Source organism: Xenopus laevis, chromosome 2S, assembly GCF_017654675.1.
Source record: "Xenopus laevis strain J_2021 chromosome 2S, Xenopus_laevis_v10.1, whole genome shotgun sequence".
In the NCBI taxonomy this organism is placed as follows: Eukaryota; Metazoa; Chordata; class Amphibia; order Anura; family Pipidae; genus Xenopus; species Xenopus laevis.
This window is the reverse complement of record NC_054374.1, coordinates 155,809,567-155,835,025: the sequence shown is the minus strand read 5'-3', so window position 1 is coordinate 155,835,025 and position 25,459 is coordinate 155,809,567.

The following is a 25,459-nucleotide window of genomic DNA, read 5'->3' as shown; positions in this document are numbered from 1 at the left end:
AGATTAAATATTTTCGGGGGCATGTGCAATCAGATTTATAGAGTTACGTTAATACAGTTGTATTGAAAGGAGTCGTTCAACTTGGCTGATAAACTTGTCTGTAGCAAGCAATGCCAGTCAGCAGCATCAAGGGCAAATAAGGTCTTGAGCTGTATTAAATGGGGCATAGAGTCACAGGAGGAGGGGGTCATTCTTCCACTGTATAGAGCACTGGTAAGCAGGCCCGGATTTGCGGCAAGGCCGCATAGGCCCGGGCCTAGGGCGGCATACCGCCCAGCCGCATTATGGGGACGTGTGCGTCCCCATTCAATTACACCAGCTGCGCCGGCGCTAGGACCGCGCGGCCACCTGGTCGGACCGCGCGGCCCAGGGGCGGGTGGCAATGAAATCCGGTAAGGCCCCATCTAGAATATGCCGTACAGTTACATCACTCAAACAGAACATTATTGTATTAGAGAGGGTACAGAGAAGGGCAACTAAGCTGGTTAAAGGTATGGAAAATCTTAGCTATGAGGAAAGACTGGCCAAATTGGGGATGTATTTAACTATGTACAGTGTATAAATATCACCAGCCCAGCCCACGATGAAAATGCGTTGGGCGAATGAATGCTTGAATAAAAGTTTATTCACAAATCAACTGACCCAAAGGATTCCTGAATACTGGTGTACATTTCCCTAAGAAAGAACCGCTGCACTATTCGGATACATAGCGAGACAGCAAAAGAGATCAGTGTCCCCCACGAGAAACCAGAGATCCTACCGGAAGCCCTACTAAAACCAGCAATACAGCGATAGAAACCGCCAATGTCAAATCCCTCTCTGTACCTGCTTTTACAAAGTTTTCTATAAGATCACGATCATACTACCGTCAGGTAAGTATAACCGCACGTGGGAGCTAGGCCAAAGAGTCTGACGATAATTCACCATAAGCGCCTTCCATCTGCAGGTACCACATCCCACGGGAGACGACACACTGAAGGAGTCCGCGATTCACATTACACGCTTGAACAAACGTTCCTTATGTGAGTAGTTTCTGGTTTTTTTTTTATAAATGTCTTTATTATTTGCACCAATCAGAAACACGTTAGAAGACAGAATGAAACATGCCAATACGATTGTATATGAAGCCACAAATATCCACATATTCCTCATCCATCCAGTGATCAGAAGTGTAGGTTAAGCAATACATTACTTTAAATCTTGAACAGTTTACACTTCCTTCCCCCTCCCCCCCCTTGTTTCATATGGAAGAATATCAGGGCATTAATAGGTATTCTCGTGTGCTGCAGTTCCCCCTAACGGGTTTCTCCCTGCTAGTTCCTCAGCCAAGTACCAAGTAGTGAATCAGAACACATAGGCAACTTCTCATTGTGTTGTGTTGTGCACTACAGGGGGTAGTGTTTGTATGTATTTTGCCCAGGTTGCAAAAAAGGATGTAACTCTGCGCTCTCTACTAAGGTTTTCTTCCAGCCAACCCATACGGAAAGCATAATCGAGTTTAGTAAGCATCATTTCAAGTGTGGGAGGTAGATTTGATATTCAGCACTGTAGTAAAGCTTTCCTACCAACCGCCGAGATAATGTTTGCTAATTTCTTATCTGCCTTTGGCACTTTGGTCTCCGAAGATTGCCCACATAGGTATAAGATATGTCTGAATATGTAATGTAAGTAAACAGTAGAAGGTGACTGCATTCCAAAACTGTTTGATCAATGGACAGGACCATAAACAACGATGAATGGCAGCTTTCAAGGTTCTGAACCCATCTTAAAGGGTTAATACACCATATAGTATTTTTTCTTCCTTTAGGGATCGGTGAATACGGCACTTAACAGATTTTCTTTTAGCGCACAGGAAGTTGAACATTTTTACTAAGGAGGGGACACGGTGGGTTAGGAAAACAGTGACACTAAGGTAGGGATGCACCGAATCCACTATTTTGGATTCGGCCGAACCCCCAAATCCTTCATGAAGGATTCAGCCGAATACCGAAACGAATCCTTATTTGCATATGCAAATTAGGGGTGGGAAGGGGAAAACATTTTTTACTTCCTTGTTTTGTGACAAAAAGTCACGCGATTTCCCTCTCCGCCCCTAATTTGCATATGCAATTTAGGATTCGGTTCGGCCCGGCAGAAGGATTCGGGCAAATCCGAATCCTGCTGAAAAAAGCCGAATCCTGGCCGAATCCTGAACTGAATCCTGGATTCGGTGCATCCCTACACTAAGGGCCAGATAAAAGGATAAAAATGGGCAGCAGAAGGTCTTTATCCAAGGGTCGCCTGGTAATTAATATGAAAATCCATGGGCAGGCAAGAACCAAACAGATAAAGAAAAGGCAATGGCAAATGGGCCATGAAGCACAACAGATGCCGGCTTGAGCAAATTTGAGGTTTCAAGATGGTGACAAACAGGGTGTAAATGTCAAGTCACCATACAGAAGGTCCTAGTCAGATATTGGCCAAGCAGCACACGACTGTGTATCTCACTGTGCACTGGGTCTATGCTCCTCAAATCATTAGTTAGTTCAGATTCTCTCTTCTTCGGTGCAACACAGATCATTTTCTGGCTGGTAACTTCACTTTTGGGCTTCCTTTCCAGTTCAGTCTCAGAAGGGTAATCAGACGGGTATATGTTGCAGTTACTATTCTAAACAATCCTCTCATTGCAAATGAGTAGTAGGCAAACTGTAGAGTCAGATGCCAAGTAACGTCATATTCCATCATTGTTGATCCTATGGGTAATTATTGTCAAGTATACCCAATCATGTCAAAATCAGTCAGACCAAAGAAAAATCACTTAAACTCAATTCATTTGCTGTCATTGTCACACCAGTCATTTATACATGTACAATTTGCATAATTCCTGCCATCATCATGTGGTCTGATAATCCTACTGTGTAATCACATGTCATGAGATATGTGCACCAAAGACAAATGATCATATAAACCATAACCCTATACATATCTTCTAAATGACCATGGTATATGCCCTCACAGACATTTAAAAAAAAAAAAAAAAAAGAATACATAAAATGGTGATACAGTGTCTCATTCAGAAGGGCGTTTTGATAATGATTTCAACCTAATGAAATGAACATTTCCATTTTATATTGCTGAGATCACCATGGGGTTTTACCTTGGGAAATTAACAGAAATCAAAGCGAACCAGAAGGCTATAATAAATCTAACACGGAGCTCTAATTTATTTTTTATCCCTTTCTTAATAGTCCAGCAGTTCCTGCCATAGAGAAATTTCATCAATATTTTTTTTTTCCTCCTACCTTTAATATGTGCGTAAGCTTAAATTGGCTCCGAAGAGCTGCTAATTGGTGAAATGTCTTAAAAAGTTCTTTTTTTTTTGCTTGGATTCACCACTGTGTAAAAGTTAAAGGGATACTGTCATGGGAAAAAAACATTTTTTCTAAATGAATCAGTTAATAGTGCTGCTCCAGCAGAATTCTGTACTGAATCCATTTCTCAAAAGAGCAAACAGATTTTATTATATTCAATTTTGAAATCTGACATGGGGCTAGACATATTGTCAATTTCCCAGCTGCCCCAAGTCATGTGACTTATGCTCTGATAAACTTCAATCACTCTTTACTGCTGTACTGCAAGTTGGAGTGATATCACCCCCTCCCTTCCCCCCCCAGCAGCCAAACAAAAGAACAATGGGAAGGTAACCAGATAACAGCTCCCTAACACAAGATAACAGCTGCCTGGCAGATCTAAGAACAACACTCAATAGTAAAAACCCATGTCTCACTGAGACACATTCAGTTACACTGAGAAGGAAAAACAGCAGCCTGCCAGAAAACATTTCTCTTCTAAAGTGCAGGCACAAGTCACATGACTTGGGCAACTGGGAAATTGACAAAATGTCTAGCCCCATGTCAGATTTCAAAATTGAATATAAAAAAATCTGTTTGCTCTTTTGAGAAATGGATTTCAGTGCAGAATTCTGCTGGAGTAGCACTATTAACTGATGTGTTTTGAAAAAAACATGTTTTCCGATGACAGGATCCCTTTAAAGTTAATTATCAAGGCATTGTGTGCCCTAATACAAGAGCATCAAACGAGTATTTAGGAACGGCAATGTCTGGAGCGTCACTCAGTTCGGGGTTTGTCCTAAACGTGATTTGTGGGGATCATTAATGAACTACAAGACCTAATTGACTGGCTTTTTATCAACACACAAAAAAAAAAGTGCAGCAGGAGCAATCACAACTTGTTGGAAAGTTTCCTAGGACAATCGTTGATGTCAATGGTCTCTCCAAGATCTATCCCATACATTATCAAATAACTTTTTGGTGACATTTAATAATAGAATATAGAAAGGTTTGAAAATGTAATTTCCTAAATTCATTTATTCTATATTTTTAAGTAAAGCATCTCAGGCTCCTAACCTTTAATCGGAACATTTTTCTTGCTGCTGGTTACCAATGTTCAGCTGGTATTTAGCGCGGAGCAGCAAATGTCGGCAGGTGCCTTGGTAATGAGCAAGAGCCGGGGATCTTCCATGATGCCTCTAATTACTTTTCCCTGACACAAACTGCACATCGACTGGCATTTGTTGATTTGTTCAGCGTTGGAAATGCAACAAATTGAAGCACCTGACCTTTTAGGTTTCTTCTCTCAGACTCGATAAATAGTTTGTGTTGCTGGTTATGTTTGCTGATATTCCCTTATCTTCAAGCACCTTGATTAGTCTTGTGTCTTGGGATGACCTCCGCGATGTGTAATGGGAGACTTGTGTGATTAATAAACGTTTCTGTGTTTTGCTCGGATTACAATTTGGTGAAAATGTCACGGGCCTTGAGTCTGACCCTACGGTTAATGGCCTGTAATGTCACAAAGTAAAAAATACTTTAAATGCATTTATTTGTTATTTCTGCCTGATCAACGCCTGTAGTCCGACTTTGTACGTGAAAGGCTTTGTGGTGAGAGTCAGATATTACAAATGGCCTGTGTTTATCGCAACCAAGTACTGATTTTATCCTAAATAAAATATCTATATTATATTATTATCTATATATAACTAAATGATATACCTGTTAACCGTTATGTAAAGGAAGCCCTAGCCTGAATACCTGCAGTGATCCTAAGAAGCTTATTTAAATAAATGTCATAGAGTTTCTTAAAGGACCAGTAACATCAAAAAATTAAATTGTTTTAAAGTAATAAATATATAATGCAGTGTTGCCCAGCACTGGTAAAACTACTGTGTTTGCTTCAGAAACACTACTATTGTTTATATAAATAAGCTGCTGTGTAGCCATGGGGGCAGCCATTCAAGCACAGGATACACAGTAGATAACAGATAAGTACTACTATAGTTTATATCAACAAGCTGCTGTGTAGCCATGGGGGCAGCCATTCAAGCACAGGATACACAGTAGATAACAGATAAGTACTACTATAGTTTATATAAACAAGCTGCTGTGTAGCCATGGGGGCAGCCATTCAAGCACAGGATACACAGTAGATAACCGATAAGTACTTCTATAGTTTATATAAATAAGCTGCTGTGTAGCCATGGGGGCAGCCATTCAAAGGAGAAAAGGCTCTGTAGAACATAATGTTATCTGTTATCCATTATTTATCCTGTGCCATATAGCCTTTTTTCAATTTCTGCCTTTGCTACTCAGCAGCTTGTTTATATGAACTATAGTAGTGTTTCTGAAGCAAACAGATCAGTTTTACCAGTGCAGGACAACACTACATGATATTTTCATTAATTTAAAACACTCAGTTTTTGGTGTTACTGTTCCTTTAAGCAGGTACACATTTTTAATCCATTCAGGATAGCAGTACAGGTATGGGATCTGTTATTCAGAATGCTAGGGACATGGGGGTTAAATTTACTAACCTGCGAAAATTCACCAGCGACGGCTTCGCAGCCATCACAGCACTTCACCAAACTTCGCCATCTAAAACCTGCCAAATTGCTGTTTTAGCCAATGGGGTCCTCCTAGAACCTATTTAGAGTCAATTGGTGGACTTTGAAAAATCAAAGTTTTTTGGAAAAAACTTTGATTCGAACTCGATCGAATGCGCTATTAATTCGATTGGTACGATTCAAATTCGGCCGACTACGGACCTATTCAATTGAAAACGGACCTATTCGACCCAAAAAAACCTTTTACTTAATTTCAGTTGGTCTTTTTGAATTAGAATTTTGAAGTTTTTTCTATTTGAAATTCAACCCTTGATAAATCTGCCCCTTATCCCTCATCCCTATCATGTACTGTCTCTTTAAAAATTCGGCTTTGACCATTCGCCATCTAAAACCTGCCGAATTGCTGTTTTAGTCTATGGGGGACCTCGTAGAACCTATTTGGAGTCAATTGGCGAATGGTCGAAGTCAAATTTTTAAAGAGACAGTACTTGATAAATTTCGATATTCGAATTTTTGGGCGTTTCGCTTTGCCGAAAAATTTGCGGTCCAATTTTTTTACGCCGGTGTCCATTTTTGGTGAAATTGTGCCGGCGTCCAAAATTCATGAATTTTTCGACGAAACAAAACGCCCCAAATTCGCCCATCACTATTTGAGACCTCACTCATCCCATCTTGGAGAGATATACAGGTATGAGATCCGTTATTCGGAATTCCATTTTCCAGAGAGTTTCCAATTACGGGAAAGTCATCTCCTATAACTCCCATTTCCGTAATAAAATAACAGCACCTTGTGCTTGATCCTAATTAAGATATAATTAATCCTTATTAGAGAACACCAATCTTACTGTGTTTAATTAATGTTTAAATTATTTTTTTAGCGCTTTAGACTTACAGAGGACCTGTCTCCCAGACATAAAAAGCGGTATAATAAAAGTCCTGATAATAAAAACCTGAATTATTTTTTTTTATTAAAACATCCGTACCTATTATAAATGCATTTAAAAATCTCAGCTGTCAATCATTTATTGTCTGTACCACCTTTATGCTTTAGGGTGACAGGTACCCCTTAAAGTATGGAGATCCAAATTACAGAAAGACGCCTTATCAGGAAAACCCCATGTCCCACGCATTCTGAATAACAGGTCCTATACCTATATCTACCTTTAGAGTCTTCACAGTTACTATGCCACAGTAGTTATAGTATCTCTCTGAATAGGCTTGAGCAAATATCGTTTTTGTTCCCTGATAATACTCTCTTTGTATTATTACATTACTGACTGTTTGTGTGTGGTCACTGTATGGCTCTAGGTCATAGGTTCGGAAACTGAGTTGCTGACCCCCTTAGAGGGGCTCGGAGTCTTGGCTGGGGGGCATAATCTGAAGTTCATTAAGGTCCATATTTATGAAGAATGTCTATTTGTTCTCCTAGATACAAATGGAAGTTCAGTTTTAAGGTGAGTACATATTTGCAGCCGTGGACATTTTTGGAACTAAGGCTGTATGGCCAATACATTCATGTTTTCATATATAGTATATAAATAGGGACCTGGCCAAATATTGGAGTTACCAAATAAGCCCTAAAACCATTGCTCTAGACCAGTGGTCCCAAACCAGTGGCTCATGAGCAACACGTTGCTCTCCAACCCCTTGCATGTTGCTCCCAGTGGCCTCTAAGCAGGTTCTGATTTTTGAATTCTAGGCTTGGAGGCAAGTTTTTATTGGATAAAAAACAAGAGTTCTGCTAAACAATGGCTTCTAGTTCACACAATAATCAAACACAGCCCTTATTTGCCCCCCAATAAAGTTTGTGTAGCTCCCTGACTCTTTTTACATTTGAATGTGGCTCATGGGGAAAATAGGTTGGGGACCCCTGCTCTAGACTATGGGGGCAGATTTACTAAAGGGCGAGGTGACTAACGCCAGAGTGATGTCATTTCAGTACTTCGCTGATTTACTAACGGTCGCTGGCGTAAATTCGCTAGCGAAGGAGATAGACTCTAGCAATACTCCCTAACTCCCTAACGCCTGGCGAATTTGTGCTCTGGCGAATGGACGTGCAAATTCACTAAGATGCGGATTTTACTGAACGTTACCTATTGCGCAAGACTTGCCTTCGCCACCTCAGACCAGGCGAAGTGCAATAGAGTAGATAGGAGTTCCTTTAAAAAATAGTTTAAAAGTCCCAAAAAGTTTCCCCCTACATTCCCTAACATAAGGAACATAAACTATACACTGGGCTCATGTGTAGGGCAATATAACAACTCTATTTTATTTTATTATGGTTTCCCTGGGCTTGTGTAGTGTATTGTATTTGCTGCAACATATACGTCCATTCAACTTTTAATTAACGTCCGCCATATGCAAATTAGGCAACAATAGCGCAACTTCGCTTTGCTCGCAGCAGTAACGCTAGTGCAACTTTGCCAGCGTCCGGCGCCCTGGACGCAACTTCGGATTTTAGTGAATTAGTGTTGTCCTGGCGAATCTACACCTGTTGAAGTGTTGCGCCTTGATCGAAGCCGTCGCTGGTGAATTTTCAGTAGTTAGTAAATTTGCCCCTATGACTGTTGTTGACCTCTGTGCAACTAGGATTCATTGCTGAATCAAAATGCAGATATTTAATATTTAATTTATATTTAATATTTTATATTTATATTTAATATTTATAATGCAGAAGTTAATCACTGGGCTGCTGATAATCACAAGGGTGTCCTGTACCTTTTTTAAGGAGAAATAAGCGAATCCCCCCAACACATACCCCCCCCCCCACACACACACAATTCTTTCAGACTTATTTTGGAACAAAACCTAAGAAAGAGTTTATTTTCTTAATAAGTTAATGTGGAAAAATGCAACGCAGGTCCTAACTTCGTTCTGGAAGAATAAGTAATATTCCTGCAGCGTCAGCATTCATTTTGCGAAGCTACAGCAGCAGCGGAGGAAAGGGAAGCTGGAAAGAACAGAAATAAAAAATGCATATTGCTAAAGTTTGAGACAGTTTCAGATTCTGCTAGCCACCGACAATTAAAATGGATTCATTCCTGAAGGATTTATAAGCAGGAACTTTGCAGAAGTCTAGCAGCTGCAATAATGCCGCAGACATTGTACATGAAACATAATTCCAAAGATGGATTCTGTTATATAGGCAATTAAACCCTATCGATCTGCTGTATGATTTATTAATATGAACCTAATGTATTGATAAGTGTTATACTCGTCTCCACGCTTTGAGATTTGAGTACAAACTGGGACCTAATTGGTCGTGAATTTGCAAAGTTAGTGTATCCTGATATATATATGCGGCAATAAAATGAAGCAGAATACATTAATCTGTGGGCTGGCAGGTATATGGCTGCCATTGCTGAGCTTCTATGTACAGTATTTTGTGATTCCTTCCTCTTAAAACTTTGGAAACAGTGACCCAGTAGAATAACTAAAACAGTTAACGAAATACTAGGTTTTTTTTCTACTTTAGTTTTGAACATTGCAGACCATGAATATTTTGCTGAATCATGAATATTAGGTGCTTCTTGCAAATGATAATGCTTGGCCCATCTTGCCCCAAGGGCAACTATTTTATAGGCTAATATATTAGGATGACTAGACCCATTTAACCAAGGACACTCATAAAAAATTAATGCCAAGGGCGGCAGATTGCTGAGGGCGGCATACCAGCAGCTAGTCACATCTGAACTGGGGATCCAGTTCTGGCAATCTAGGGCAGGCCCGGATTTTTGAAAAGGCCACCAAGGCCCGGGACTAAGGCGGCAGGATTTTTAGGGGGCGGCATGCTGCCCAACCACACCCACATTGATTCAGAAACACTGGGGATGCACAGGAGATGAAATCGTTTTTTAAATTTCCCATGCGCCAATACCAATTGCTCCGTTCCTGATTATGAAAATTTGAGTGAATAAAAGAGACACGGCAGGAGCAACTAACGTTAGAAGGACTAATCTAGAGAACTGTCTGCGGTGGGGCTGTGGAGAAGGGGGTTATGATCAGAGTGCTAGGGGTGTGGGCAGGGTCAGGAACGGGGGCGAGCAGGACAGGAACAGGCAGTTTGGGGGCAGGGACGAGTGTGAATGGGTAGGGGACAGGGGGAATGTGAGCAGGTTGGGAACAGGTGGTGGGGCGAGCAGGTCAGGAACATGCAGGTCGGTGTGTGAACGGGTAAAAGATGGAGGTGTGTGCCAGCGGATATGGAACAGGCAGGAGGGTCGAGCAGATCAGGAACAGGCGCGGGGTGAGCATTAGAGTGGCCCAGGGGCGCAACATTTTTAAATCTGTTCCTGATTATATTCTCCTCCACATCACATTTTGGTACCCAGACAGTATAGTCTTGGAATATGAAAGACAATCTGCATTATAAAGCAGCACAAGATAATTGGTGTTGCACAAATTAATGGCATACAATCCTCAGAACTGTACACGTGTGTACTAATCAATTGATGACATATAGTCATAGCAAGACAAGATATACAGGTGGAGTATTTGCTATGACATAGGGGAGCTGGTAAGTACAGGGCTCTGTTGTGGCATGTCCGCCTCTGTACCTTAGCTTGCATGTCTGAATGATGAGCAATAATGATGTGTGAGCAGGACCCTAACTTGAAATATGCTGCCATTGTAGGACTCATGCCCAATGAGCGCATCTGGTAAAAAGACAGGGAATGTTTGGGGTAGAAGAGGAATGTACTTCCCCAGTCTGAGCTGCACCCAACCCTAACCTGCAATGTTTGGCCAGATTTCAACCTGAACCCACCCAACCAACCATAACGACATAGGTCACCGCAGGTTTTTGGTCAATATGGTCATCACTAATATGAAAGTCCAGGTACTTCCATAAGTTCCGACTGCTTTTGGCTTTTGCAAACAAGTGTCTGGTGGTGGCCTGGTGAGATTATTTTCTCATGCACATTATTTACCGTACCAAGAGTCTCCCTTCTAAAGCTGCCACCCAGACATTACATAGACATGAGCCCTAAAATGGCAAATATGGCTGAGAGAGGGAATGGATAGAATTTAGCTCTTGAATCCAGGCCAAAGCCAAAAGGAGCACACGTTATCTGCCCGTGCATGGGAATCTTTCTTTTAGTTTGTTCTTTAATTACTACAGAAGTGTTTACAACAATAGTATTCATAAAGAGCCAACGTATTTTGTAGCAGTGTACAATGGCTGTACACAACAAATATGCAAACAACATGCAATGGCTGATTGATACATGAGGTAAACAGGGCCCAGCTCAATAGGGCAGATTATGGCACATGTTTTGCTACAGAAAAAAAACCATTTATAAATTATATATACTGTATAGTGATGGGTGGATTTATTCGGCAGGCGCGAATTCGCGGCAAATTCCCTTGTTTTGCTGCCGGCGAATAAATTCGCAAAACTGCAGCGAAAATTTGCCGGCGTCCATTTTTTTGGATGCCGGCGCATTTTTGCCGGCAGTGTTTCGCAAATTTTCAGTCGTTTTGCGAATTTCACGGGAAATTTGCAAATTTTTCGTTGAAGCAAAACGGGACAAATTCGCCCATCACTGATACTGTCTGTACATTATATACACAAGAGGTACAAAGACATGCCCCTTTATGCTCATTTAGGGACCACATCTGTCCAGGGTTCTGGCTGCATTCTGCACCTCATGTTTGATAAAAAAAAAATCAGGTGTGAGGTGCAGAGTACAGTGTTATAGGCACAAGGCAACCCTGTCCATACTGCCTACTTTAGTGCAAAAGGTCCAGGGCGGACTCTGGCTATCATCTCTCCTTAAAGGGACATTGTCATGGGAAAAAATTTTTTTTTCAAAATGAATCAGTTAATAGTGCTGCTCCAGCAGAATTCTGCACTGAAATCCATTTATCAAAAGAGCAAACAGATTTTTTTATATTCAATTTTGAAATCTGACATGGGGCTAGACATTTTGTCAATTTCCCAGCTGCCCCAAGTCATGTGACTTGTGCTCTGATAAACTTCAATCACTCTTTACTGCTGTACTGCAAGTTAGAGTGATATCACCCCCTCCCTTTTCCCCCAGCAGCCAAACAAAAGAACAATGGGAAGGTAACCAGATAACAGCTCCCTAACACAAGATAACAGCTGCCTCGTAGATCTAAGAACAACACTCATAGTAAAAACCCATGTCCCACTGAGACATATTCAGTTACATTGAGAAAGAAAAACAGCAGCCTGCCAGAAAGCATTTCTGTCCTAAAGTGCAAGCACAAGTCACATGACCAGGTGCAGCTGGGAAATTGACAAAATGTCTAGCCCCATGTCAGATTTTAAAATTGAATATAAAACCCCCCCACCCCTCATGAATACAGCCCTGCCAAACATAGGCACTTCTTTGTGCTCTGAAATGGGGTGCAGAAACCCTATGGCAATACTTCTATTTGCAGGGCATGGGGCAAAATCCAAAAACATGGCACCACTTTTCAGAACTTTGCTCCTTTCTCTGCATTAGAGCCCTGTGTAGTTCCCTGGCAGACCTATGCCTGACCAGGACCCACTGACCTGTAACCCAACCCGCACCCATCACCCAATATGTCCCACTACTCAGACCCGCTACCTGACGCAGCCTTCAAATAGGTAATTTACCTTTCAACCTACAACCCACAAAACTGGAAGTGATGTCACATGCGCCAGAAGTGACATCAATCTGGAAGAGAGCTATAATGGGAAAAACAATTGCAGAAACGTCAGGGGGGGTCGGAGGGATCACTCTTGCACCTTAGCCAGGTACCCAGTGTGTTAACTGACGACTGCCTGCACAGTTAGGTAATTCGGTACTTTCTGCCCAAAACCCGACTGATTTGCTGATATTCTGTGGGTACCCAGGACTTTATGCTCCACACCTTTTATGAGTTGTTCATCTCTGTTCTCCTTCTCATTCAGAAATGTCCTCTTAGTCTACTGGCGGCCAAAATGATCCCATATATGTTTTGACTCAAATCCTTTCTTCAAAGTTTTTCCAATCCTTTTTTCCTCTTACCGATAGACTAGCAGAACCTGAAATCCAATCATGTAGAAGAGTTGAAGAAGTGTGTGAAGTAAAAATCAAATATTCATACGCACTTTAGGGTCATTACACAATCTCACAGCATGCACTGTAGATATTTTCCAGCTAATTTTCGATTCTAGATTATGAGGTAGAGGGTGCAGAATGATCATGTTTTGCCTTCAGGAACTGAAGTAGGAGATAACAGGATAATGATGCCAGACACAAAAATGTAAATAGGGTATTAAAGGTCTTGATTGACACACAAATACATTAACTTTGAATTAGCCTTCAGCCAAGTTTGGAATAATATTATTATCCATTTTGTTCAATTTTGTTTGTTGGTGTTGACCTCGTTTTTCACATTTTAATAAATGTAAATATATTGAAATGTATTTACGATCGGCGCACATTCCTACTGTGGGAAATGTCTGAAGCCCCAGGAGATCAATTGGTCACAGCTGCTTTCCCTTGCACTGATGATTCTAGCTATGGAAATTCACCTTTTTACTTAATTAGCTTTATTAAAATGAACAGTCACAAGTGTTTTACTGACCTGCTAATAGCCACAAGAAACAAGTACTTTCTGTCAAGAATATTTAGAAAAACAAATGGGGAAATGTATGAATCTCTGGCATTGCTACGGTATAACTGGAGTTATAGGAATGCTGTGCAGCAAGATCCTCCGTGCTACGGTAACTGTAATGCTTGTATCTGCTTCTAGCCTGTCCAATTAAATCTATTCTCTGCCTTGACACCAAGAAACACCTGTACCTTATTCATGAGTAGCATCTACCATTCTGTAAATGCTTCAAACATTGCATACTTATACTGCACCAAGGGGTCAAAATAATCTGTAGGGAATACGAATTCCCGGGAGACTCAATGGGTAGTAGAGGGCATGATGTGGAGGGCAGGGGAGCAGGAAGCAATGGGTAGACTGGATACAGGTGATAGGGTCTTAGGGAAAAAAAAGAAGCCTTTTAAATGGTAAGCTCCCTCTTTCTTACCTGGACAGCACCATTTGGCAGTGTGAAGGTGCACCCTTTTTATTTACTTGCAAGGAGGTGGAGGTGGGACACTCGTCAAAATATCTATGCTTATGCTAGGCTTGGGAGGATTTATAGTAGTCAAGTATTGGTTTCCTACAGTAGCCTTTGTAGCAGTGCTTACAGTGGTCCTAGGAACCGGTAGTTTTTCTGTAGAAAGCAGGGGCACCTTGGCATGGGCTTCCTTGGTGGCAGCTGTATTCTAATATCATTGAGTCAGAGTACTGGCAGCTGATGGGTTGATAAATGTTATGGAGTTCAGGAAGGACAACGCACCGGACCATTGTTTTATTAACAAAACTTGCTGTGGTTAGGATTATCCAAATAAAAAATGGTGTCTGTCTGATTTCTTCTAAATCTTTAATTGGGGGGGGTGCAGTGGTAGCAACAGAGGTGTTTTGGGGCATTGGAAGTTACAAAAGGTAAGTAGGCAGCAATCCCTCTTGCCTTCCACAGTTAAGGCTGAAATACAAGAAAATAAAACCCCAATGATGGTGATTGAAAGAGGGTAATGATGGAAGATTTTTTCTGCTGCGGGACAATATTTTAAAATTGTAGTATGTATTTTTTATAGTATATAAACCTACACTTTTTGGTAGGAAACGGCTTTATATCTAAGTTGAGTGTTTGAATTCATTTAGCTTAGTCCTTTCTGTATAGAAGTGTTTTCTTATATGTAGTGTTGTACTGGCCCAGGAGAGGGAGGAGAAGAAGGAGAGAGAGGAGAAGGAGAGGGAGGAGAAGAAGGAGTGAGAGGAGGAGAAGGAGAGAAAGGAGAAGAAGGAGAGAAAGACAAGAAGGAGGAGAGGGAATAGAGGATAAATAGTTCGAATTTCGAATGGTCGAATATGGCTACTTAGACCATCGAATGGGCTACCTCGACCTTCGACTACGACATTCGAATCGAACTAAAAATCGTTCGACCATTCGATAGTCAAATCACTGTCTCTTTAAAAATTTCTTCGACCCCCTAGTTTGCCACCTAAAACCTACCGAGGCCAATGTTAGTCTATGGGGAAGGTCCCCGTAGGCTTCCTAACAATTTCCTGATCAAAGGAATATCCTTCGATTGATGGATTAAAATCATTCGATTCGTTAGATTCAAAGGATTTAATCGTTCGATCGAACGATTATTCGTTCGATCATAGGAATAGCGCAAAATCCTATGACTTCGATATTCGAAGTCGTAGGATTTTACTTTGACGGTCGAATATCGAGGGGTTAATTAACCCTCGATATTCGACCCTAGGTAAATGTGCCCCATACACTTTAAGTATCAGTTTGCTGTATTGGTGTTATTATTGTCATCAAGACCTATAACTGAGTACTAAAACATACTGTAATTTTATGAAGCATTTATCATTTCGGTAAAAGGAAATATTACAGTGCTTACGAATGGCAGGTGATGTAAACTACTGTATTTAGGCTTTCAATTGCATTGTTTCCCATTAATACCATTACAGGATAACAACATGCTCTCAGCCATGTTCTGCTCAGTATAATGATGATGCTTTACATTGGACTAACGCAGTCCTTCCTCCGAGTGATTTTAAGCAGAAATTTGCCTTTGTTCTATTCACAGCAGGGTGAAACTAATTTTCTTTCTAATAAAACCAGATTAGACTGATCTACTTCTCTTGGATAGTGCCTTAGCCACTGTTAGATCAACCTAATCCAGGAAAATAAAAGATTTACAGCTGCTATGCTATACTATATATATATATATACATTATAGGCTTTTGTTTCCCCTTTGTATGTCTATTGTAGAAATAGTAAGAAGTAACTGGATATTAATGTCAATGTTTTTGTGAAGGTGTCACTCATAGCATTCTATGTATTTTTTTTAATTTTATTTTAATTTGAATTCTTTATTCGTAGACATTCTATGTATGTTAAAAAGTATTTTAACTTTATGACCGTAATGGTCCTTTAAAACCATACCCGCAAAAGTATTAAGTTCTGTAAACTTATTTATGCCAACTACAGTTACTTGGAAGGGTTGATGGATACTTAGCCTTGTTTTCACGGGAAGGATTAATAACTATAATTTAAAAAATACGCTTTTTTAAAAAAAAACGTAGCCAACATTTGTGACTCATAAAAACAAACAAAAATTAAGTTTAAGGATTAAGTTATCTGTTCATCAAAACACTGTCCTCTGGGAAGACCTCGAATCTGATAAGACGTATCTGTAGAAATACAAACTTGAAAATGTAAACAAGGTCAGTGGATATCAGCAAAGTTTGAAAGCAAAGCTCTAATGTGCAGCAGTCCTTGACAAAGTCCCTACCTGCACAGTACGAGGAACAGTATAGCGCCACACAGTTACTATTGTTTTATTATTAGGGCAATGGTCCACAAGGAGATCAATCGGCAGTGATTGCGGGCGACTAATCTCCTGTAAATGATTTCCCACCTTCGATAAAGCAAGTTGCTGATAAAAAAAACCTATTTATTGCTCCAGTCTTCCAAAGTGGTCTGAAGTTTACGCTTAGGCTGCTGCCTGACGGGGAGATTTTGCCTCCTGAAATAAGTTGGCACTACTGTTAGCGATAAATCTCCTGAAAATGCTTCTCCACCGGCAATAATTGAAATCGCTGGTCTTTGCAATGCTTAGTCCTTACCATCAGTGATTTCAATCAGAGCCGGGCCAGGCCGGACAGGCACCCTAGGCAACCTGGCCGGCCGCATCACTACTTGGCTGCGCACGAGCGAACAGTCACGGGCATGCATACGCAGCGGCAATTCTGGTGAGGAAGCCGCCTGAGACGGCTCTTCAAAATGCCGCCCCCCTCGCGACTTACCCATCTGCAGGGGAGGCATCTGAGGCAGGAACACTAGTGCGCAACTGCGCTCTCCCGCACTAGTAAAGCCAAATTTCTGGTTTCAAAACTGGAAATTTGGCTCTTAAAAGTGCAGGAGCGGCTTTTTGCCGCCCCTGGAAATGTATCTAGAGCTGCCGCCTCAGGCTGCCTCATTGGCCGAGCGCCCCTGCGCATACGCATATGGATGCGCAAGCCGACAGTCTAGGGAGGGGACTGGACTAGGGGAAGGCAGGCGGCAGAGAAGCTATGTGCCTGATGCCCCCCCTTCTCTGCCTACCCCTAGTTAAAGCCGTGATCTCAATTATTGCCGGTGAAAAAGCGTTTTGCGGTAGATTTGTCGCTGGTAGTAGTGCCAGTTTCTCTCTCTCGTCAAAATCTTCCCGGCGGAGAGGAGCCTTGAGGCAACTTCAGATGGAAGATTGAAGCGACACGTTGGCTACTTTTGCCAGTGGGAAAGTATTTAGACAAGAGATTAGTCACCCACAGAAGAGGAGATTATTTCTGCCAATTAATCTCCTGGTATGCCACAAGCCTTTCCCACAGTTAACTAGTAATGCAGCACTATCACCGGCACCTCTAGCTAAAGGGTTGCTTATGCATGGTATAGAACCAATCGTGACTTTTGATTGCTTCTTTGGGGTTGTTAATGTTTTGTATGAAGTACAGATTGAAACACATGAACTGATTGTAGTCTTTGCTCAGATTGCTAGAAGGAATCTTGAATCCTACTAATGATAACAAAGAGACCACTATGGTGTCTTTGATGGCCTCTGATGGAACTCTTAACAAAGAATCGAATATTTCTTCTGGCCGACACCTATTCCAGTTTCAGACTCCTTTCATTTATGGGTGGCCCATTTGTCACTAATAATACGTGAACTCACAACTGAGGTTCACCCAAATCTTTTAGATGCTACTCTTTTGTGCTCCTGTTACAGAACTTTTAAGTTCTACAAAATCAAAAATAGAAAGAGTCAGGACAACAGAGCTATCATCTACATCAATAGCAGTTGCCAAGTCACTAATGATGATTTAGTCTCAGCAACAAAGGAGAACAAAGGATTTATCCCCTTCAGAATTGTACTTGGGGTATCATAGTCAACTTCTGCCTCCTAGCTGACTAATACTACTCTGTCCTTCTCTTTCTGTCTCCCTCCTCCTATCAAGCCATATCTTCATTTATATTTTTATCATTTCAGTACCAATATGTTATATATGATTTCCCTCCAACCCTAGCATTGTTTATGAAGTAGGTATTCAAATCCCAAACAATTCCACAATTCCAACCACTCCATAGACCTACAGTATTCCTTTGAATTTGCCTTCTCTGATCAATCATGGTGGCTCCTACTGATATGAAAACACAAAAATATTTGGATAAACAAGACTTAAGCCCTGCCAGTATGTATTATCAAACATTTATAGGGATATCAACTAAATGTAAACTCTGCCCAAGGGTATCAATATAATTTATGTGTTTTAAACCCAACAATCAGGCAGTTTGCTGAGGTTTAGCTTTTAGCCTTGTTCAAGCAAGGAAATCCTGCTTATACTTTGTTTTACTAGATAGCCCCATCTTAAAGCAGACATAAAAGCCTTTTAAGTTCTACTTGACAGAATGAATGTCTTGTGTTTGTTCTTTACATGCAAGCTAACGTTCTGAGTGTGTTTATGTGATCATTTTGGGTCCATTTACATATCTGGGCTTAGCAAAACCTTCCATCTACTGTGTATAGTTCTTGAAATGTGAAATCCAAGCCAAATGAGTTAACATATGGTTTTAGATGCTCTATTTAGAAAGAAGAAAAAAACACTTGTAATAAAATTATGTAAAGCCACAATTTAGCACTTGATGTTTCAACTTAAGCAGATTGCAAACTGTCACTTCAATTTTTTTTATTAATGGCTCTTAATTTTAATGATTTGGTAATGCAAATGTACGTAGACATATAGATGGATTTTCTATGAAAGTGCATCAGAAGTTCAAATATTACAAAAATAACAGTAGACACATACATTTACACATAGGGCTCATTGACTTAAATCTCCTGTTTACTAAAACAGAAGTGCAAGAGCACTGAAGCACTAAGGGGCCCCAAAACAGATTTGCACCAATTTTTTGAACTTTGCACCCTTTCTGCAAGTAATAAATTATCCCTTATGCAATTGTTTTTAACCAATAGCTTTGTAACCTTTCTACCTAATTTTCATTGGCACTAAGCAGAAGTTTTGCAGGCACACACTATGCAACAGAAGAAGAGGACTAAATAGACTTATAATTTCTTATAAACAAATCAAGATGATATCAGAAGTCACTAACTAAGACTAAGAAAACCATTTTTGGATTTTTAAGCTGCAGTTGTAGATTATATTAAATGCAATTTGATTGCACTTATTCATGGGTTAGACAGAGGGACCCATTTACTAATAATGGCAATTTAGTGGCAGGGCAGTAACCAATGGAAACCAGTCAAATGTTTGCTTTCATTGCAGCAGGCTAGACCCAGGTAAAAATCTGCCAAAATGATCCAAGTATGTTCTACACAGTCTACCTTATCATACTGACGTGTTCTTTGTTCTAGAACATGTCCTCTCAAGACCCTGACCAATTTTGGTGCTAAATAACTCTGTGCCAAGTCTCCAATCCAGTGCCCATTCTTTAAAAGACACAACAACTCCATGTCATCAGGAAGATGATGGTATTCTACAGGTTTCATTATGGCACTGAAGACATCAACTTGGTTGACATCCCACACTGAATGATTATTTGGCATATTTCTTAGTTACAATCTCACTCATCATACCAGATGGACATATTCCCAGCTGTAGGGACCTACCTCTGAATTTAACCAGAAAATATTGCATAATAGGACCAAAGCATACACACAATGGCTTAAATACTTTGACTTTGCCTAAAGGCTGCCAGTCCTGATGTTGGCATATGTCTTTCTTTGACTTATCTGCTGCCACCGCACCTGTTTCTCCTTCTCTTTCTCAAATCTGTGCATATTTCGTAGTTCTTATCTTGACTAGGAGAGATGGGAAAATCTCTTCAACCACATGTACTAGAGACATTAGCCCAAAAGAGTCTGTTATATACAGAAGAACTTACTGAAACCAGATGCCATGGATATTGGTTTGGAGGCAGCAGAGCTGAGCCAAGTAGTACTGGTGTCCAAGGCAACTACTACCTATTACAATGAGTTGCCTGAATGCCTTTACTCATTTGCCAATACCTTGTCCCTCTGCCCAGTCCACATAACAACTTATGGTTGGAATGCTCACCAAACCCATGTTGCCTGGTCTACACGGCCACAGCTTGCGCTCTACTGCCCTGGTCTTCTTGTTCTCTGCCCCTTCCACATACCTCTTCTGCCTACACCTGGTTTTGGCCCTGGGACACATAAAGCAAGTGCGTGTTTCAATTGCCATTAAGGTTTACATTGACCAACATCTTACTATACTCATATCCTAAACAACATAGGGTATTTTGGAGACTTGTAATGAAACAACTTATAAATTCAGTGCTTTGGTCTAAAAAAGAGTCAGAGTATCTTGTCTCTTTGCTAACCCAACTAATATGGATAAGCTAAAATTTTCCTTTTTGTGCGCAGTCGTGACAAGAAAAATCGATTGTGGCATTATCATGAATTACATCAGCAACGGCTTTCACAATGCTGTCAGATTAGACCACTAGTAATTACCTGGCAGACACTTCTTTTTCTCCTAAAGAAATATTGATATAGATGGCTAACACAGGATAAATGTCGATAAAACAGGTTTTACTTCAACATCAGAAGTGATGACTACAAATATCCTGAGGCTTCTCTGGTGCTGTTGGCTTAATAAATTTTTACAGTGTCACTCAAGAATAATGCCTTGGGTTACACATATTTGTCAGTAACTCTGTATTATTAAAGACTTTATTTATCAAAATCCGATTTTTTCTGAGTATTTAAATTGAAAAGTCCGACCAAACTAGAATCCATGATTTGGCCTTATTTATTATTTAAAAAGCACAAATTAATCGGTTCGGGGAAAAACCCAAAAAAATTGTCCTAATTTTTTTTCCAGAGTTTTTCCCCCTGAAAAGTCTGAAATAGTCAGATTTTCGGGTTAATTCCAGAGTTGATCACAGAAACTTCCAAATAGGATGGGGACCTCTCCCATTGACTTATATACAACCTCGGCAGGTCTGAGATGCCGGATTTTCAGATTCGGATGTTTTGCAGCCTTGGGGTTTAACAAATCCTGAAAAATTTGAGTTTTCTTTCCACTAAAAATTTGGATTTTAAAGTAAAATAAACTCAAATTTTTGGCATTCGGACTTTGATAAGCCTTCAAGTGATTTATTAAGTGGTTAGTTATTAGGTATGCATAAATATATTGATATGGTGCCATGGTGCATGCATAGTTCCTTAAAGGAAATTGGCAGCAAAGTATAGGAGATAACCGTAGAGTACAGCAAATGAAGAAAAAAATGTAGTGCGCAGTTTCTTTTTCAAAAAGCTTACAATATAGTTGGGTAAATGATGCCACAGATACATTATAGGGAAGACAGAAGTGCATAAATAAAGAAATACTAAGAACTACTGTATGGGGTTTTAGGGGAGAATTTTGTGACATGCAAAACTAGTTCCAAAAATAAGGAACAATCAGAAAGAAAATGGTAAAGGTGAAGTTCATTTGTAAGAACTTTAAGTATGTGACAGATCGACCTATAATATTCTATTCTATAAGCTTATCCTTATCCTTTGTTTTTTAAATAATTTCTTATTTTGCTTCTCCCTGGCTTCTTGGTTGTCGGGATCACTAACCCCAATAATACATTTTAGAAAAAGAGTTTGAGGCTTTAGTTTTATTGTTGTTTATCTTAATTGCTTATCCTTCAGTTCAGGCTATCTTGTACTCATCTTCCATTCTGACGTCCAAGCGGCTGCCATGGTAATTAAGCCCTAGCAACTAGCAGTCTAATTTAATTCTTGGTGGCTGCAAAACTAAATATGCAAAGACCAGAGGAATACAAAAAAATGAATGAATTGTAAAGTGTGTTGGCATTTTACCCCTTTAATGTGACAACGAGCAGTATTTTGTATCTTACAGCTACTTATCTTTGACTTTATCTATAGTATTTCGTTCCTTTTTTGATACAGAAGGAACTCATTCTATACTCCAATACTTTGGCAGTACTACTGATGCAGACTAATCTTATAGATACCAATATCTATGTATTTATTACACTTCCACTTTAGAAAGAATTTGATGGACTTTGGTATTTTTTCAACTAGGTAACTACAGTATGTAACTGTTGACATCTACAAAGAAGCAACTATGTTTTATCCTTTGACACCACAATACAAGACACATGTATGGTAAATGGCTCCATCAAATATTGAAAGCCACCACTGGGTGGAAGATTAATTTGGCTGCAAATTATTAGACCAACAACAACTTATATAGGAGAGTATTGTTGAAGGCATAGAGTCAACTAGCACAGTGACTGGCAGTACTGTTATGCTACAATGGGGTCCTAGAATTCATTTCAGTCAGGAAAATATCTGGAAAGAAGATTAAATGTTCTCACCATGGCCTCCTCTAGGTTTTCCAGTCTGCTCCCCTAATCCAATAAATATACGAAGGATAATGGCTACAGATAAAACCGACCACAGGAGTTTCCCATCTTGGATCTCGTTAGGAGTGTCTGTGACACGCACATGCTCAGTGGGCTCTGAGCAGCTGTTGGGAAGCTAAGCTTAGGGCTCGTCACTAATTATCCAGCAGAAAATAAGGTTGGTCTGTAATATAAGCTGATGCTACAGGGCTGATTATTAAAAAACAGGGCTGATTATTAAATATTAAAAATTGGATGCTATACCAATAATCTGAATTATTTACTATTAAGCTTTGTATTGTATCATATGATATGATATATAGAGTATATTGTGAGTGGGTCCCTAAGGTCAGTAAGTGACAGCAGCACAGAGCATGTGCAGTGAATCAGCAGAAAAGAAGATGAGGAGCTACTGGGGCATCTTTGGAGACACAGATCTTTACTGCTAAAGGGCTCTGGTTGTCTGAGGCTGGTACAGAAGCACAAAGCATAAAGTACAACATCTCTAGTCTACATCTTTAGTTAAGCTTTAGTTCTCCTTGAAATAGTGGAGTATTGCTCTGATCATTGCCTTACTTTTAGGGTAGTGCCACCTTTCTATCTGCCCTATTTGTTTTAAATAAGTAACTAAGGAACATCTTTCCTGCCATGTTCATATTGATCCATCCCTTTATTCCAAGTAAATCAACCCTACCTTTATTTTATTAGGGCACATCACATTCTGATACCTTACTGTCTTTTTTTTTGTTATTCTTTATAGACACCACTGTAAAACTGAGCACCTTTTTATTTGAAAAAGTCTGTTCTCCAGCCCACCTCTTTCCAAAATGGTAATTAATACAGGCCAAGTTGTCTCACTTACAAACCATTTGTCAAGCAGCTGTAAGAGGTCACCACGCCCCATGTGAGAGTCTTTTTTTTTTACACATAATAAAGCTGTTAGCACATTTGAATGTAATTACTTTCCCGGAGTTCTCTGTTGGCACTCATTTTATCTGCCTGAACTAGATGAATCGTCGAATGAAAGGCTCAACAAGCTGTAAAAGGCAGAACCCATGGGAACATGGGGAAAAATAAATTTGTATTTTAGAGACACTGATGTTTCGGGGAGCTCTGTGGGAGAGTTAACAGCTAATTTTCTGGGGAAGTAAACTTCATTTTGACTCCAAAACTGATGCGGCTTTTATGCATATGATCCCTGTTGCTTTAGCAAATCCCATAGTCAGGATTTACTGTACTCCATGTTGATTTCTAAATGAAATGTAACCGTTGAATGATATGGATGCCTCATATATCCCACTTTTCTCTGACTCACAAGTCGTTTACTCTGCTAACGAGCTACGGATATTAATGGATTCTGATTATTCCCCTGGTGTAAGGTTCTTTTTCCAAAAAGTTCAAAAGTAGAAAGGCATACAAATGGACATGTTACTAATAGGCCAGTTTGACATATCTTTGCCCTTGATAAAGAACTAGACGCCTGTAGGCAAATAAAGAAACCCTAGTAGCATGATAACATTTAACAAAAAAAAAGAGCTTCTGTGATGATTTATGACTTGTATGGGAAGAAGAACTACCTTTCTTACGAGCGTTGTTGTGATGGAAGATTTGACTGCTTCAATAAGATAACTGGGAACAATGATAAATAGACAAGGGATTTCACATAACAGACCATGTTCCGGTTCGTTTATCTTCATATTCAGAGACAAGAGGTAAAATATTAACATAAATTTGATAGTGCCTCGGTTCACTGTAGATATTTTCAGAGGATCAGAGGCTGAACTTGTGCACAAAATGCAGCTTAGTTGTGAGCGCAACAACTTTTATCAGGAAAAGTGGCATCTTTTAAAGGAGAAGGAAAGCTCTGGAGGCATTTTATTGCCAATAGATTATATTTATTCTGTAGAATGTTTTACCATACCTGAGTCAAAAGCTCTAGAAGCTCTCTGTTTGTTTAGGATATCAGCTGCCATATTAGCTTGGTGTGACATCACTTCCTGCCTGGGTCTCTCCCTGCTCACTCATAGCTCTGGGCAGGAGGGAGCGGAGCAAACTGAGCATGCTCAAGCCCTAGCCCTGGAGGTTTAAGCTGAAAACAGGAAGTCTGATACAGAAGCCCATGAGTACACAATAGAAGGAAAGAAATGCTGTGTTTCTTTTGACAGAGGACTCAGAGCAGCATTACTTTGAGGGTTTACTGGTATATTTAGGTGGACCTTTCTGAACATTCAGAGATCTGTTTTCAGAGGGGAGAATTTAACATTATTTTTATTGGTAAATTGTATAGCTTTCTACTCTTGCTCTAGCTAACTGGTTACTTTGTTGTTTCCATTGAATTTGGCTACTGAGAACTATATTTCACTTCCCGTGCTCTTCAAAACAGGCTTTACTGGTTCCCTGTGTATTTTTGGCCTTGCCATTCAGGCTTCCCTATCACCCTCCATAACCCCCCTATAGTGTTATAATATATGGGGCATATAATTGGCATATAATTGGGGTGTGGTCTGCAGACTTGAACCATAACTGAAATTCTTCATAAGAGGGACCTCTTCACATGTTTGTTCATAGCTTGTACAAAACACTGTGCTAGCATTGATATTCCTCTGTACCATACAAAATTCTGAAGGAAGATGAGAGACCTAGTTAAAGGAAAAAAACTTTATTATATAGGGTCACTGACTACCAACTAGAAAGCAGATTGGTTATGAGACTACATGTTGCTTCTCTATTTTGTTGGTATTTGTGTTCACTCCTCATCTTCCATTATGCTATTCCGAACACTATTTTCAAAGCCAAGTAAATCCAGCAACAAAATTAGAGTTTAATTGACAAATAAGAGGACTACAGAACTGCAGTTAAAAGCTATGCTTTAAATCAGGGATCCACCAACCAGTGGCTGGTGGACAACGTTTCACAACAATTAAAGTCCTGTACTGTTCACATCTCAGACCAGACTGAAACTGCCCACATTGTTCACATGTTCACACTTCAAACAAACTGCTGGAAGGGCACCAGCATTTTGTCACTGTATGTAGCACAGTATGAACTGCAGGAGACAGGGAAACCTGTGT